At 50.6% G+C, this 16,966-nt stretch overlaps 1 non-coding gene across 1 annotated transcript; it reads left to right on the top strand.

The window, feature by feature from the left end:
* The first annotated feature begins 15,960 nt into the window (after positions 1-15,960).
* Positions 15,961-16,033, top strand: Trnaa-ggc (transfer RNA alanine (anticodon GGC)). Its single transcript has one exon. It is a non-coding gene; the product is annotated as a tRNA-Ala (tRNA).
* The last annotated feature ends 933 nt before the right edge of the window (positions 16,034-16,966 follow it).

The following is a 16,966-nucleotide window of genomic DNA, read 5'->3' as shown; positions in this document are numbered from 1 at the left end:
AGGCCATGGAGAGGGGATGTGATGAAGGTGGGTATGGTGGCCTCCAGAGCTGTGCTTTTGTTGGGATGTTGTATGTGATGGGACTTGGTGTTCCTGAGGCTCCCCTACAGCACCAACTCTGGGTCTGGAGGCTGAAAATGGCTCTGCTGGCTGAGGCCTGCCCAGAGTTAGGGTCTGGTGCTAACATCTACTCCTGGGGGCATGGGGGACCTGCCAGAGCACATCTCTGCTGTAGCCCCTACAGGTAGGTTGTCCCCCAACCCACCTCTGTGCTGCAATGCCTAGGTACTGCCCTTAGTTTTCCTGGCTGTTGTGAGGAATGAATAAACCCTTGTGGAAGCAATCTCTGCTATGGGGCAGCACTGGAGGGACTACCAGATTGCTCTGATAGCTAAGGTCCCCAGCAGGGATCAGATAGGGCCCTTCTGCTATATTATCCCTCCCTTTAGGCATCCTCCTACCCAGCAACCTGTCTTCTTAGCCCTCAGATAATAGTACCAAACTCACACCTGGATTCCCAGCCCCAAGCATGTCAAGGGAGTCCCTCAAGACTCTGTAACAAATGGTGCAACCAGATTGGGCTGGGCCTGGCCAACCAAGAACACCTCATTCCCTGTGGGGTCACTTGGAGCTGGCTATGACAGCCTGATGTTCTGAGCATTATACACACACATGTCCCTTGTTCTGGCAGCAGATTCATATGATGGTGGGAGGCAGGGAGCAGGCCTATTGACCACAAGCAGCAGAGCCAGCTGCTGTGGTGTCAGTGAACACCCAACTCCCTAAGGGTTCTGCCCTCTTGACCAGTGAGTGCTCTGGTTGGGCTTGATGGAGAGGGAGCGGGAGGTGCAGGGCCCATTCATCCAGATATTCAACCAGTTCACCATGCATTTATTAAGTACCTACTGTGTGCTGAGTAGAATTCATAGACCTTCTTCCTGGGGGTAGGCAGGGGCACTCCTGCAGCCATCAGCATGGCTCCCTGGGCCTCCTGGGCAAGCATAGGCCTGGACTGCCAACCGGCCATGTGGGCACGGGGAAGACAAGTTACATGATCTGGCATGTGGAGTCTACACAGATGAATGTGTGAGGGAAGAGCAGCATATTGCTCACTCACATGGCCCAGCCTCAGTTCCCCTAGACAAAGGGAGAGGGCAAAGAACAGCCCCTTCAGCAGACACTGCATGATGCTGGCCAACACCTAGCCTCTCCAGAGCTGTTCCTGCCTGTGCTGAGGGCTAATTAAACCCACCGCCGACCGTCCCCTACAAACACTGGGGAACAGGAGGCCTCCGATTTGTCTTCACAAAGGGCTGTGCAGAGATTTATGGGCAATAAAGAAACATCCATCTCGGGGCGGGCAGAGGAGCGGCAGCTTGGCCGATGGGGCGGGGGCAGTCCTCTCCCAACACAGGAGCATTGAAGCCACATTAATGATGCCGCCAAGGCTTGCAGGGGTTGCTCACCAAGGAAGGAGAAAAATAAATGTGAACAATTAGGGAATGATGAAGACCTTGCAGGGAAAACACCTTAATACACACAGCTGCCAGTGAGGCTAGCCTGAGAGTCTCCGGACACCAAGCTGGTGACCTGGGGTGTGGGGCAACTTGCAGGGAGGGGCAGAGGCATAGCCTGATGCAGCTGCAAAGCAATTATTTTTGAAAAATGATGGAGCAGAGAGTGGAGGTGGGGACAGGGGCCTGCAGCCTCCAGGAGTGCCCGAAGCTTCTGGGAGGCAGTCACTGCATCTAGTGGGGGGAGTAAAATGGTCCCAGCCTCAGCAGCAGGAGCTGGGGAGGGTGGCCTCAGCCTTAGACACCCTCCCTGAGGTCCCTTTGCTAGACCTGCCCCCTTGACGCTCTCTCCTGCTGGCCCTCCCTGGCTCCTAGTCCCACTTCTCCACTCTGGGGTCCTGCTTATGTCACCTGCAGATCTGCCAGCCCAGTCACAACTGAGCTCTCCCTCTATTTTCTCTGACTAGAATGTCTAAGTTAATGGCCTGTCAATCTGTCCCTTTGTGCCTGTCCATCTGTGCACCTGCCACATACTCCATTCAATAGAGGTCCTACTCTTCCCTTCAACAAACCCTATTCTGGTGGGGTCCATGGGAGGCATGGCCTTACCACCTTCTCATCCACAGTCATCACTATTCAGGGCTCTGCCCTTCCCCACCTTCATCCAAGGACCCCACCAGTCCCTACAAACGTACAAATTGACAGTGAAGCATCTAAGCCTGACATGAATGGGAACCCCTAGGCCAGGAGAATCACGCTATGGCTCCCAGTCCTGCCACACTTGGAGAAGCCTTTGGTATTAACTTCCTGGGTCCCTCCTGGCACCACTGCTCTTTCTGGTCTGTTCAGGGGCCCAGGCAAGGGACTCAGAGGATGTTGGCCCCACCTGCTTACCTACAGAGGACCCCAAGACATGGGGTCATCATGCCTTGGGGACTGGGGTTGAATGGGCAAGATTGCACCCAAGCCTACTACCCACATTAATTAACCTAAGAATGTGCAGATGTTGCCACCCTACAAGGCCTAGTCTGTAAAGTCTGATCTCAATAAACAACCACACAGAAGCTGCCATATCTTACACTCCAAAAGTAAAAAATACTTGCCCTGGTGTGGGAACACCTGGCACTCTCCCCCACAGAAGCCTTAGGCAGGCACTGGGGAATCAGCTAACCCTGCCCTGAGCACCCCCACTATGAGACTAAACAATGGGGCCCTCACCCACCCATTCCCCTCACCATGGGCATGGGGCACTTCTGGGCCAGTCAGAAAGCCAAAGTGTCTCCACAGAGTGAAACAAACATCTCAGGAGGCTGCAGGGACAGCCACTTTGGAACCACTTGCTGAGACAGCCTGGAGAAAGACCTAGTACCTTCAGTCACTGCACCTTGACTGACAAAAGTTCCCCCACCCCAGAACTGGTGAAGAGTGAGGATCCCCCAGTCCATTCAACTTTCATGTTGATCTGATATCAGTACCTAAGCCCTGTGAGAACCAGTTCTGGTGCACAAGGTTTGCTAGGCCAAGAGGCTGGCATATAAGGCAGAGTCCCCATGTGCCAGGGTTGTAAGTGCTCCAAGAGGAAAGGCACAGAATTCTACACCTGGGCTTCTCCACTCCAATGAGTCCTACATACTCTGGGGCCACCACTACCTGAAAATTAGTCCTGATTACACTCCACTTGGTTGTGTGGCCCACTGGAGCTCTAATTATGTTAGGTATGGGTTAGACACCCCCAAATCACCTGGGGTGACTCCATCCAAGTCCAGTCAGGTGGCCCCATCTCCTGGGTATGACAGGTGAGTGTCAAGCATGTATTTGACCTGGCCGAGAACCTAAAGAAGAGAGAGTACCAACAGCTTCTGGAAAGCCTTCTTCAGTCTAGAGAGGAGACTGAAAGCAACTGTGACGTTGGAACAGCATCTACCATCCTCAGACCACAGGACCAGCCAGAAACAGAGTGAATGGATGGTTCAACTGAGGGTCCAACCTGAGCCTACTCCTCCATGGGACATCCTAGAAGCACACCATGTTGTCCATTGTGTCATTTGGGCTGTCTCTCTCCTGTGGCCCCTGAGGGATGGGCTCCACTCTCCCCAATGTGAGTATGAGGAGGTAAGTAGGACTTAGAGAGACAGAAAACTGTAGACAGACCACAGGGCCAGGAGCCAAAGCACCCAGGCACCAGTAACCTCTCACCTTCTACCCCAAATGACCCCCAAGAGCCTCTACCTTCAGAGAGGGCCTAAAAATATCTCAGCTCTATGGGCACCCAGGCTGAGGTGGCCAATGTCCTCCTCTGATCTGAATGCTCAGCTGCACACCCTCACAGCTGCTTCATCCCTTAGGATCCATGAAAAGAAGAAATCATCCCACCCCTCCACTTGGCTAAGCAAGAAGTCTGGAAAAGGCTGCGTCCAGAAAGAACAACCTTTGCAGGGACCCTGAGGCAGGAGAGTAAAAAGTCCTCCCCAGTGAGGGAGGGACCATACTATTCACCTGAGTATAATGGCCCCTTGGTGGGGTTAGGACAGTCCTGGGATATGACCCCATGATAACAATACTAAGCCAGGTCAGTGGGCAGGGTGGGAGTGATCCTAGATGCCTGTAGAAGGATGGGGCTTCAGAGTTTTCCCTCCTTGCCTCTGAGGTCCCAGGTCTCCTTGCTGGGCAGCTGCTGCCACAACATCACAGTGCCTTCCCTGCTCCCAGTTGTCCTCCAGCTCACCATATATCAAACTGTAGGAAAGCAGGAGCTCAATAATGTAGGATTTGACTTGCAAAATCAGCGAGAAGCACAGCAGCTAATATGGATGGGCTCACAGGGGGTGGGGGTGGTGCTCACATCCAGGTACTAGGGACAGGCATGAGTTGGAATAGAGGAGGCAAGGCCCAGGAGACCTAGAGCTGTCACACCGGTCCCTGCCCTCTCAGGCCTGGAGAACACACAGTATTGTGAGACAGCTATCCCAAAATGGAGGATGCAGGGGACAGTGTCCTCCACCTCCTAAAACCAGGCACCAGGAACCTCTCACCTTCTACCCCAAATGACCCCCAAGAGCCTCTATATTCAGAGAGGGTCTAAAAATATCTCAGCTCCATGGACACCCAGACTGTGGTGGCCAATGTCCTAGAACCACCTCCTTAGGTAGGCAAAGCCATGTAGAGAGTAAGTGGCATTCCCACCCTTCCATGAGCCCTTGTGTGGAGAGAATTGAATGGGAGGCTTGCCTGACCCTTCTTCCCACACGATTTTGTCTCTCCTACCCTCTTTCTCCAGCTGAAACCACTGCTGCTGTGGCTTCAAGTGTGGGTGGTCTTCAGTACTAAGGAGAGAAAGATCTGGGAATGTAGCTCAGTGATAGAGTGTTTGCCTAGCATATGAAAGGCCTTGGGTTCAATCCTCAGCACCCCAAAACAAACAAAAAACTGTACTGAGAAGGGCTCACCACCCCACTCAGTCCCTCATCTTCCTAAGGCTGTACAGTACCCAGCCTACAGGGAACTTGAGGGTTGGCAGAGGACATGAGTTGAGCATCCTCAGCAAGAGCTAAGCTGGGCTCTGGAGTGGGATGTTCCAAGAATGACATGTAAGAAAAAGACACTGCATTGGGGATAAGGTGGGATGCGTTCATGGAACAGTCCATGACCACAAGATAAGGGTAGAGGATGAAACCCCTCCCTAGGCTGGGCCCAGTGAAGACAAGATGGGCCTTCTCCATGTAGGACCTCCTTGGTCGGCTCTCCAATTCATGAGCTCTGTATTCACTGGCCCAGGCCTGTGGGAGAGTGATTAAAGTAGGAAGGAGAGGGTATGGCTAGGAACTCACTGAGTCCTGGCATGTTGGTGACCCCTTCTCCTTCCAGTTTCAACATATCCATGACCCCTGCCAGCCACATCTGGGAGTGTACCTTGCCCTTGGTGCCTACCAAGGTAGTGGTAGGATGTGGCAGGAAATCCCCCAGTTGTGGCTCTGTCATATGCACTGAGAACACCTTAATGAGGAAAAGCCTGCCACCCAAGGGAGGCTTGCACCCACTAGGGGCTTTCCCGAAGAGTTTCCACTCGCTAAGTGAGTTGAAGGGGTCTCTGGCTTCCAGCCTCAACTATCTACAACAGATGCTCAGGTACTTGGCCTTTGTCCTATGCCCACATCACAGCTCCTCTGCAGCTGGCTACAGGGCAGACAGGCTCAGTCATTCATCCACCTGTTAGACCTTCAGAAGGGCCCTTAGTAACCACACCCATCTCCTGCAGGATTCACTCTCCCAGTCACTCTTCTAGTCCCATGCCTAGGCCAAGTCCTGGGAAAGCTGAACCCAGGAGTGAGTGATGATACCCAGGGAAGGAGATCAATAAAATCCACAAGGTCCTATGGCCCAGCCCATTTCCACCAGGTCCTGCAGCCTGCTCCCTGAAACCCACACTCCAGACCTTTAGACCCCAGGGACCAGTCCAGGCAGGGCAGGGTAGAGCCTAGGCTTGGCCCAGGCACTGCCTGGGACGGCAAGGTAGTTGGGCCCCTCCCTCACCTCATGTCAGTTTCTTCAATTTCCAAACAGTTCCAACTACCCTTAATTGGCAGAAAGGAGGAGCTTAGTCATTCAGGAAGACCTACCCTGAAGTCCCCCTCTAAATAGAGTAATAGCCCTCCTTCTTGGTCCTTGGGGTGGGATTTATGGCTCCTCCCCTATATGATCAGTCTGAAAAGAAAATAGCATGCTTCTATACTTGGGATTTGTGACTCAGGGGACCCCTGGCCTGGTAAAGGGTGTCACGTGCAGCATCCTGGTCCCAAGTCCCTGTGAGATAGACCCGTGCCCCAGGCACATGGGTAGGCCCTGCTCTTTTCTACCATGGCTGTCTGGCACTCCAGAGCCGGCACCCAGCCCAGAAGTGCACTGGGGCCTCCATTTGAACCTAACCCTCCATTGCTCCCTGAGACCCCAAAGAAGAAGTGTCAGTGGGGACTTCTGGTGACCTCTGAAGTCCTTGGATGACTTTTCAGGACAGTGTCCCTGTGTGGTATTTCCTGCACCCAGACACATTGGGTAAGAGTCCTGGCAGGCTTGGCACTTCCCCTGCCACCCAACATTATCACCACAGAGCTGTACATTCCAAGGGCTGAGGTTGGTGACTGAGGTTGTATGTGACCTCCCCTGACTGGCCAGTCCTGAGTGCTATCTGTGTACTGGGCAGAGCCTGCCCTGCCTCCATGCTTCCCCTCCTAATTGGGCACCTTGTTACCTGTTCTGTTGATGTCGGCACTATCTGCTTGAAGCTGGAGGTAGTGGAAAGGCCAGTGCAGCCAAAAGAGCTCCCAGGCCCTGGGAGTCCCACAGCAGAAGCAGAGAAGGGTGAAAATCCTGGGGTGGGAGTGCACAAACTCACCTGCTCAAAGCCATTGTTTGGTTCAGGGTCCAACAGTTCCTCAGAGATTCAGGGAGCCCAGTTCCATGCCCAAAAGTATGAGGCTAAGCCAATGGGTGCCATTAGCATCAGGCAAGGACTAGCCTGGGCAGCAAGACCCAAGAGCAGCAAGATTTCAACTGCCTTGAAGCCAGTCATACAACCTTTGTTGAGAACCGGGCAAAACATAAAGGCTCCTCCAAAACCAATTCTTCCCAACCCCAACTTGCCCAATTCATGGAATCTCTGGGTTCTTGTTAAAAACTTGAGTCTAGCTCCCTTTGCTAGAGGATAGGTTGGCACATTTGGGGGATCTGAGACTGATCCAGTGTCCTGAGTGACTCATATGTTGGGTACATTTAGGACATAGATCCCAAAGTGCTGCTCCTCAAATGGAGAGAACTCAGCAAAAACAACCAAGAATAAATGTGGTTTTGATAACTGGAGAAACTACAAGTAAAGTCTCAGATGGGTGGACAAGGCCTAGGAGGAAGATGGGAAGGACTTCAGGCTGGCCACCTGCTGCTGGCGGGGGCTTTGATGTTCCTAAATAACTGACCACAGGCCTCAGTTGTCCTTTCTGTAACATGGTATGGGTGTGAATCACAGCAATGCTGGCAAGGACAGGAGCCTTGAAGCTGAGATGCCAAATCCTCTGTGCTCCCCAAGAAACCAGGCTCCAGTCATAGCCCAGCACTGGAGGTGGGGCCTGGGAAGGGACAAGCCACACTCTATGCATGGGTTGTTACATAGGCCCATGTATGCATGGTGCTCAGAGGGATGATTCAAGTACAGAACCACCATGTCAGCCAGCCCATCATCTTTTGGGGTAGAGATTTTCACAAATTTGTTTTCTTGAGGTTTCCCCTGTCTAGGTCTCCCCATTTGGGATCTTCCATTTGAGGGGCCTGTTTCTCACCTGATTTCTCACATATGGCCTCCTTCTTCAACATGCAACACATGTGGGAGCCCAGTCCAGAAACCATGAGCACAGGGACCCTCACCCCAGATGCAGCTCCTAGCTCAGCTCCCCATGGGAATATTCCAGCTCCAGTCGTGGGTACCAAGCTGCCTGAGAGTGGATTTTTCCTGACATGCCAGCCCCAGGAAGGACCCTTGTGCTACCATCTATTGTCATCTCTAGATGACTGGGAAGAAGCATTTATTGTCATCTCATCACTGGGAAGATAAAGATGGGAAAGGGGCTCCACTTTTCTCATCTGTGAGGACTGGGATGAGTATGGTGCTCAGGCCAGGAAGCCTGCCCTCAGGTTGGGTTGGGGTCTGCAGTCTGAACCTTCTTCTCCCTGGCACTGCTCAGCCTGAACTATGAGGACCCTGTGGCCAGTTCAGAGTGCATGGGTGGGCTGGGGAGGCATATTCCCAGAAGACTCCAGACGCAGAGACTCCAGAACCCCTGTCCCACTTCAAAGCCTCTCATGGCTCTTCATTACTACATGATGTGTTACTCACCATTCACTTGTTAGAATTAGAAGGTGCTACGAATTCTTCTGGAGAATCTTGGCCCCAACAGGCAATCACTTCCTTGAGCTGTGAACTGTGGGAGAGAGGTTAGTTTGACCTGAAGGGTACATCCACATTAGGGCTGAGTCCGGAGATGGGGTAGGGTGATTACAAAGCCCTAGCCCTACAACAGAGTAAAAAAACAGATACAAAGCCCTTCCCTAGCATGGGACCCTTGCAAAGTTGTGGGACAGCAGCACCAGAAATGACTAGGCCCTGTTGAGGGACATCCAATGATATGGACAGGAAGTTTCCCAGTTGTGGTCATTGGAAACATTCCTCAGGTGACTGGGAGTCAGAGAGAACAGCTGTTCCACAAGAGACCTACAAGGCACACTACTGTCCTCTTTCTGGTCCCTCTTGGGCTTTTTGTAAGTAGCTGTGATCCAAGGCTTATGTGCACAAGGGAGATTATGGGATCAGGTTGAGAATTTTCAGCCTCCTTGCCTGGGTTCATCTTCTGCTTCCTTGTTCTGGGAGGCTTCTCTGGCTTATCCTTGGCTGAAAGTTGGAACCTTAAGGCTGAAGGCCCTGGTTCTGTCACTCCCAAATCAATGCTCACTGCCCAAGGGACGTTTCCTCCTCAAGACCCCATGACTGTTCAGGCCAGAATTTCACTGTGCTTTGGTGACCTGGGAGGGAGAATCTGGCTTCTCAGACATGTTACCAGGAGTTGCACCTAGGAGTTCCCACAGGGAGACTCTGACTAATGTCCTTGCATTTATCAGGTCTCTCTGACCTTAAATTGCCCCATAGGAAGCCTTTGTGTGTGCCCAAATCCTGACCAAAATCACCCTATCTGTCCCAACCTGATAGACACTTCCTGACCCTGTCCTACTGCAACTCTCTCCCCAGCCTCAAAACCTCCCTCTGAAGATCATGGGCCTCTGCAGGTGCAGGTGCTGGGGAGAAAAATGAACTGTTCCAGTCAGCCACCCTCACCCCTATAAGGTCTTGCAATAGGCAAGTAGGAAGCCCCAGAAGGTTTTGAATCTCAGGGGTGTCCGAGGTAGGAGGTACCTTATCCTCTGCCCACATCCTCAGAGCCTTTGCAAGCATGGGCTCCAACACTGGCAGCCCCTCAATCTACATCCAGAAAGACCAGCTCAAGGATGCAGATGGCAGCAGAAGAACCCTAAATTTGCATGTCCTGGACTTCAAAATACTCTGTTCCATCACTATCATTTTTCAAATTGAGCAAATGTTTTTGAGTGCCTCCTGAATATACACCCTGTGGAGGGAGACAGTCTCATGCCCCTTACAGGACACAGATAAGGAGACCTGGACAAGTTTAAGGGTATCAGAGCACTTTTTTTTTTTTTTTTTTTTTTTTTTTTTGGTTACCAGCACCCCATTCCTGGGCCTTTTCACTTGCTGGTTCCTCCCTTCCTCCCCTGGGCTTGTGCTCCTAGCCATTTTCTCAGCAGAACTTCCTGACATCCCCCTGCATTCCAATACTCGAAGCACCAATTCTCACCCCAGATCCCCTCCCTCTGCAGTCACCATGAATCAGTCTCACAGGGCACCATTCTATCTTGAACTGTTTCCCTCTCCCAGAAAGGTGCCTGAGTTCCAGTGACCGATCATGAGAGAGGTCAAGGGGACATGGATGTGACTGGGAAGACCATAGCTCAGCCCCAGTAGCCTGCTCAGTCCATCCTTCCCTGACCTGAAATGGTCAGTCCTCACTAGAAGGCAAGGAATGGCTAGATCTATCACCCCCAGGGCAGCTCCCACATGCTGACTATAAACAGCTGCTAGTTTCTTAGAGAGCAAAATAAATTGTTTTAACAACACAACAGTTTTCTTCTCTGTGCAGTTGGGAGCTGTAGCCCCAGGAGCTCCCATGCCTTGCTAGAGGACTCTAGACCTGGACCAGGCCCCCAGACAGGTGTGAAAGACCACAGACCTGGATCCTAGTCAACCTCAGGACATTTGATCAAATTTCTCTTTCAGGGAGTGACAGATCCCACAAAGGCCTGAGTTGGGATACCTGAGACCCTCACAGAGCCCTGAGCCAGGTCTGGAATACCTATGCCCATCTTCACTGGTGCTGAGGACACCAGTTTCTTGTGCCCATCTTCACCAAGAGCTGAGCATGAGAATTGTACCCCATGGTCCACCACCTTCCCCTTCTCCATTTTCACCCCATTCCACTGCTGCTGGGATGGGAGACATGGGGGTCTTGCAGGGCCTGGGCATATCCAGCAACCCTCAACCTCAGGGACCATACTACAGAGACCTATCATGTACTGGCAGTTCCCATAAACCACTTCAGGGTAGACATGGGAGTCTCAGAGACCCCTCCCCAGAGTAAGAGGCTTGCAGCCACCCTTTGGCTTTGGAGGTGAGTCAGACCCTTCTACCAAGGTCCAATATCACTGAAGTAGCCAACTCTGCCTGCCTGATACCCCTGCTGTTCTCACCACAGACTCCACAGCATGTTCTGTGTTCACATCTTTAAGTGTGCTACCTATGTGCACATGTGTCTGTGACCTGGTCTTATGTTTGTGCAGTATGTCTGTGAGTATGCTGCCAATGTGTACACACATGTGCATGTGTGTTTCTCTGTATGCACATGTGTGGGGCATGCTGCACACGTGTACATAAGTAAACACGTGTATACGTATATCTGCCTGCCATACTATGGCTTCTGCCCTCCTGATTTCACATCCCCACCTTCTCTCTATCTCAGCCTCTGGTCCTGGCTCCCCCTCAGTTCAGTGTCTTCCTCTTCCTCTTCCAGGGTTTCCCCATGCCTCTCCTCAGCCCACCCAGTGCCAGTGAGAGAAATCAAGGAGCAGAATGTGTGCCTTTCCCAACCCAGCTATGTGACCAATAGCCAATGTGCTTCTCTGGGGCTGCCACCACCACACTGCCTCCTAAGTGAGGTTATTTACTTACATGCCTGACACACAGACCAAGTTAAAAACTTATATCACATTCACTCTATCTTAAAGGCCCTGGTGTGGTGCTAGGGGCACCCATTTCTTGACCTGGGGAATGGGCAAAGCATCCTATCCTGGAATAGGAAATAGATCCTAAGCTGGACAGCTGTCCACACTTAGGGCAGGTCCAGCTTGGGTAGCCCCAAGCCAAGTAAGGAACCACCAGCAGAAGGAATGGAATGATGGGGTCCACACAGCCCTTGCCCCAACTACCAAAGAAAAACATCACAGGACCTGGCCATTCTCTTAGCTCCTGAGCACAGCTGGCAGAGCAGCCTCAGTGAAGACAGGAAATCCATACCAAGCTGAGGGATGCTTCCAGCGAGGTCAGACCTGCTGGCAGGGGAGGTAAAAGAGCACCTGGGCATTGGGCCAGGCCACCTCCCCTCACCAGCTCACAAGCTAAAATCAGACCAACCACTTCCAGTCCTGCTCCCCACATGCCTTCCAAGTGAGCCACCCTGGGCAATCACAGGCCAGGCCCCTCTGGGCTCCTTCTACACTTTAGAGACACCCAGCAGAGGAACACTGAGTACAGATATTGGAGGGTACTGTGGCCAGTCAGGATCCGTCCATGGACAGTAGAAGTAAGGATGCCACTCCACAACCCTATGGGCCCCTGCATAGGGGGTTAGATCCTTTGCTGACCAAGACAGGCAGCCTGCTAGAGATGGAGCCACCTTGCTTGGGCCCCTCCCTGGGGACCTTTCCCTCTCCCCTACCTGCCCCAAGGGCTAGAAGGGCTTCAAAGGCCCCTGCTGGGGTTCCCTTCTACTGCTGCTGCCTGAGGGCACAGCTCATCTTCCACCCAGGGGAGTCGTTGCCCTGGTTACCACCTGTGCCCCGCCAGCCTTCAGCTGTCAGTTGCAGCACAGAGAGGCTCCCTCCAGGCACTCCAGACCCCTTGCTCAGTCTGAGAATGACTAATAGGATCAGCACCCTCCCTTCTTAAGAGATCCACCTACCAGAGTATGCCTAGTGATGTGCAAGAGTGTGAATGAATGAATGAATGAATGAGTGGATGAATGAATGAAAGAACAAATATCCTGAGCCTCCCCACATATTGGAATTGACCCAGGTTATGTAGGAGCAAAGTGCTCAGTGATCCCTTAGATAGGACCTCTTTTCACAGGCCCTGAACCCGGCTTTGTTTGGTTCCTGTGTTAAACAATGATGCAAGAGGTTCTCTTTTTGCACATGGTGGGCAAATTGCACTTTGCAGCCTGCTGGGGAGGTGGAGGAAGAGGAGGGTGGAAGGGTCTGTCACTGCTCTCCAAGTATCTCACAAATGCCCCTGCTAACAGCCCACCAGGTTGGTACTTCCTGGTGGGACATTACCAAATGCAAGGTTCTGGCCTATAAGTTGGGCAGGAGTGAGGTATTGTAGGTAGGCTCCCTCTCTCCCCCTGCCCAGAATCTAGGAACATCCAAAGGGACTCTGAGTCATCCAATGACTTAGAACAAGACCAGCAAGAGCCTGAAATTCTCTTCTGCTGCATTAAGGCCCTTAGGTTTGGGACTGTTTTTAACATGGGCGTATCCCACTCATCCTGACTATTACACTGAACAGAGACCAGACTAGTTTTTCTCTGGACACAAAAATGAGGCCTTAAGCAAGATCTGGGGCTGCCTAGGAAGCATGGGTAGAAAGGCCCCCTCGTGGTCACAGTCTAGGGGCAGGCAATCTCTGTAGGCTTGAACCCCATGAAAGTGAGCACCAGAGAGGGGATTAATTGAGGTGAGCCAAAAGCTCTGCAAGACGGGAAAAACTCTTGGGCCATGGGGCTACCATGAAGTTGGTCCCTCCCTTGGGAGTTGTAGCCCCCTTTGTTCAGGTAGGCTGGTTCAGAGCCATGTTCACCCAGATGTTCCCTAGATTGAATAATTTTGGCAGAACCAAGTCTCCAGACTTTGTCCCCATTTCTTTCCTCTAGGAGGCAGCTCTACCACCTAGCCCAGCCCTCAAACCTCCCTGGGCCTGTCCAGGAAAAGGAGTGAACTGGTCACCAGCACCCACCTAATGACCAGTGTCCACTGTTCACTCCTCCAGGCCAGTCCATCTCTTTGATCCCCTGCTGAGCCCCAAGTCTTAAAGCAGCCCCTACCTGGCCACAGGGTAGACCCAGCACCCACACTCACTAAATACCCATGAGGGTATTTGTAATGGGGGCCTTGTTATCCCCATTTTACTCAAGGGACGCTGAGGCTCAGAGCCACCTACACTGATTCCTGGGGGCTGCCACAGAGGCCCCTCACCCCCGCCTCTTCTACCATCAATCCTCAAGCCAGGCTTCCTGGGAGACCTGAGACCCACATGTGGAAGGAGGGAGCCCTACAGCCTGCAAAAGCATGTTTTCATTAGTAAAAGATGAATAATTAATATTGTGGCGCCTTTGAAAACTGTTTTGGTCTTTATTTTAAATATTTTTCTATGTATAGATGCAACACTTCCATTAGGCACAAAATTTATTTTTTAATAAATATGGCAGTTATTTACTCAATCCAGAGTTCTTCCCAGGGTGAACTGCTACAGGGGCAATGAGAAATTGCCAGGGTAATGTCATAGGGCCCCACTGAGTTGCCAACCCAATCGTCCATGCTCACAGTGGGGGCAGAGGGCAGTGGTCAGAGCTGCAGCAGTTGCATGGAGACTGAAAGGTACTGGGACCCCTGTCTACTTCCTCCAATCTCTCTCATCAGAGGCCTCAGATGGGATGATTGTGGGAGCCCAGGGCAAGGATGAGTTCCAGGCAAAGGCTAGGAGCTTCCCATAACACAGACAATACAAGGTGGGAAGAAAGTAGCAGGGCCACCCAACCCCAAAGGGCAGGTTCAGCAGCCTGTGAGGTGCAGGATCACTGCCCCTCTGCCAAAACCCCAATTCATACCATCCACAAAGCCCATCTTCCTTCAAACCCAGAGCCTGAAACCTGCTAGGGGTCCAGATAATTCATGGGCTCCAAAATTTAAGCCCTGATTTCTTGGCTCTGAGAATCTTTCCATAAATCTCATTTCTTAGTGCTTTTTCAGAGATCAAGTCAGAAACACTTATTTTAAAATTACAAACCACGGAGAGTTTGAAGAATAAAAACAATATGCTGGCACTCTGCAAATGAACCTTCCCAGGCTAGAGTCTTGGAGCTAGGAGCCATGACACCTGAGGCGCTCTGGTTTATCCACAGCCAGGATCAAGGGAGTAGTTGTCCCAGCCCCCAGGCCCATGCCTCACCTCCCAGCTGCTTTTTCTGGGCTTGGACATGATGTTAAACAAAAAAATTAGGATATAGTGGCTTTTTTTTTTCTCATGCAAAAAGTCATCATTAATTTTTTAAAGCATGCAATATTGTCCTCAACAAAACACATAAAATATGAGTTGTCTGTTCCTAATAAATATTTTCTAGATTAAGTATTTGTAATGCCATCAATTATTTATCTCCATATATGGAGAATGCATAATTTGTAATAAAATGCAGAAAGAGTTTTAATTTTTTTGCACAATATATGAAATTGAGTTTTTGACTAATACATGAATAAATTGACTCTAATCCTTTCCTGTCACAGTATATGGTATTGTTTTAGGTATAAATCTCTTATTTTATAGATGTTTTCAAAAAATTAATCTCTGATATTTAAGGATCAGTGTAAATCTCTACAATGGGGCATTTCAGCAAGTTTTCATTTATAAGGCTCATCTTTTCCTCACGTGCCCCCCTGAATCATCAGCCACTCATGCCAAAATCACACAGGGCTCTATAAACACAAATGTTCATAATTTACAAAATTGATGCTGCGTTGGCTGTAATGAGGCAGCACCATACCCTTCAATGGGCAGGAGGGGAAACTCTGGCACATCCCATAGACTAACAGCTCTGTGACACTGGGGCACAAGGCAAAGGTACAGCTAGAACCATCAATATAGGAGTTGGTTGCAGAGAGCTGAAGAAGCCAGTTTCATGGCTTAGAGTCTTGGGGTTGAAAGCAGAGCAGGGTTGCTATGCTGAAAGATGAGAAGAACCTGGAACCCACATTGTTAACTCCACAAACCTTCTGGGGACAAGGCGGAGAGTTCATCTTGGCTGACTGAATCCAGTAATTGTACATTAAGCACCTAGGCCTTGTCCTGGACACTGGAGATAGGTGCATAAGAGAAATCCTGTCTCGCCCTCAAATGTGACATCAGATGGTGACCACCCCAGGCCTGACTTGGCCAAGCCAGTAAGGCTTCACAAAAGAGTTGGTACCATGTGTGTCAGAGCAACCATTCATGCCACCAACTTGCTTTGTGACTCCAGTAAATATTTCCCTACTCTAGGTCTCAATTTCTCTACCTGGAATCACAAAACCCAGCTTTGATTTCCCATGAAATCATGTCTCACAGGCCACTCTCATTTTTGAGACCCTGCAAAGTGGGACTGACAGCTCAGCAGGGTGGCAGTGTTATTGGGATAGCAAAACCCCAAGACACAGACCTTCCAGATGTGTCAGGGGCAGGCTCATGAGTCAGGCTGGACCAATAATAGCATTTCTTCTCTTGAAACATATCAATCAAAATCCTTCCTTTAGGGCTGGGGAGATAGCTCAGTCGGTAGAGTGCTTGCCTGGCAAGCACGAGGCCCTGGGTTCGATCCTCAGTACCTTTACTTTTTTAAATCCAAAGCAGGAAAAAAAGACCCTTCTTCCCTGGAAGGGGTCTGGAGATGCAATCCTGATTATAATCCCCGTGATTTCAAGGCCATTCTGGGAGCCCACAAGATCCCCATCCACACTGTCCTGAAATACTTACCTGACTCAGGACTCTGAGTCCAGGAGAGCACACAGTTATGGAATTAATGTGAATGTTCTAATAACTCAGCATTCCCTCTCTTGTCTGGTGATAGGGTGCGCAGAAGGGGTGCAGAACCCAGGAACTTAACTTGATCCTGACATTGTCTGAGTTGTCTCTTCCAGAGTCTGCAATATTAGAGAGTGGCAAGTATTTTGTAACAGGGTGGTATGAGCATAGGAGAGTTCTTGTCTCATATATCTGAAGAATGAAGAACAGAGAGAGTGAAAATTCAGTAGCAGTTTATTAGAGGCAAGCAAGGAAAGCTCCCACAGGTTGGGAGAGGTCCCAAAGAGGATACCTTTAGTGGCACTCTGTCGAGGGATTTTTATACTGTCTTGGTGAGGAACTAACTATTCAGTGGAAAGTCCCTCTTGATTGTTCTCTGTCTCTGACTCAGTTGAAGGTGTACAATTTTTTTTTATTTTGGTACTGGGGGATTGAACCCAGGGGTGCTTAATCACTGGCCCACATTCCCAGCCTTTTTATGTTATATTTTGAGATAGGGTCGCTCTCTGAGTTTCTCAGGGCCTCACTAAGTTGCTAAGGCTAGTTTTGAACTTGTGATCCCCCTGCCTCAGCCTCCCAAGACTCTAGGATTACAGGTGTGCACCACCAAGCCCAGTGAAGGTGTACAATTTTAATTTCTTATTAAATTATAGGAATAATGGGATGGTTTAACGTGTTTGTTAACCTGAGTTTGTCCTGTACTTGTTCCTTAAAACAACAATGAAAAAATTTCTTGGGTTCA

This window comes from Sciurus carolinensis, chromosome 8, assembly GCF_902686445.1.
Source record: "Sciurus carolinensis chromosome 8, mSciCar1.2, whole genome shotgun sequence".
Lineage (NCBI taxonomy): Eukaryota > Metazoa > Chordata > Mammalia > Rodentia > Sciuridae > Sciurus > Sciurus carolinensis.
The sequence above is the reverse complement of the archived record's forward strand: the minus strand, read 5'-3'. Positions and strand labels throughout refer to the sequence as shown.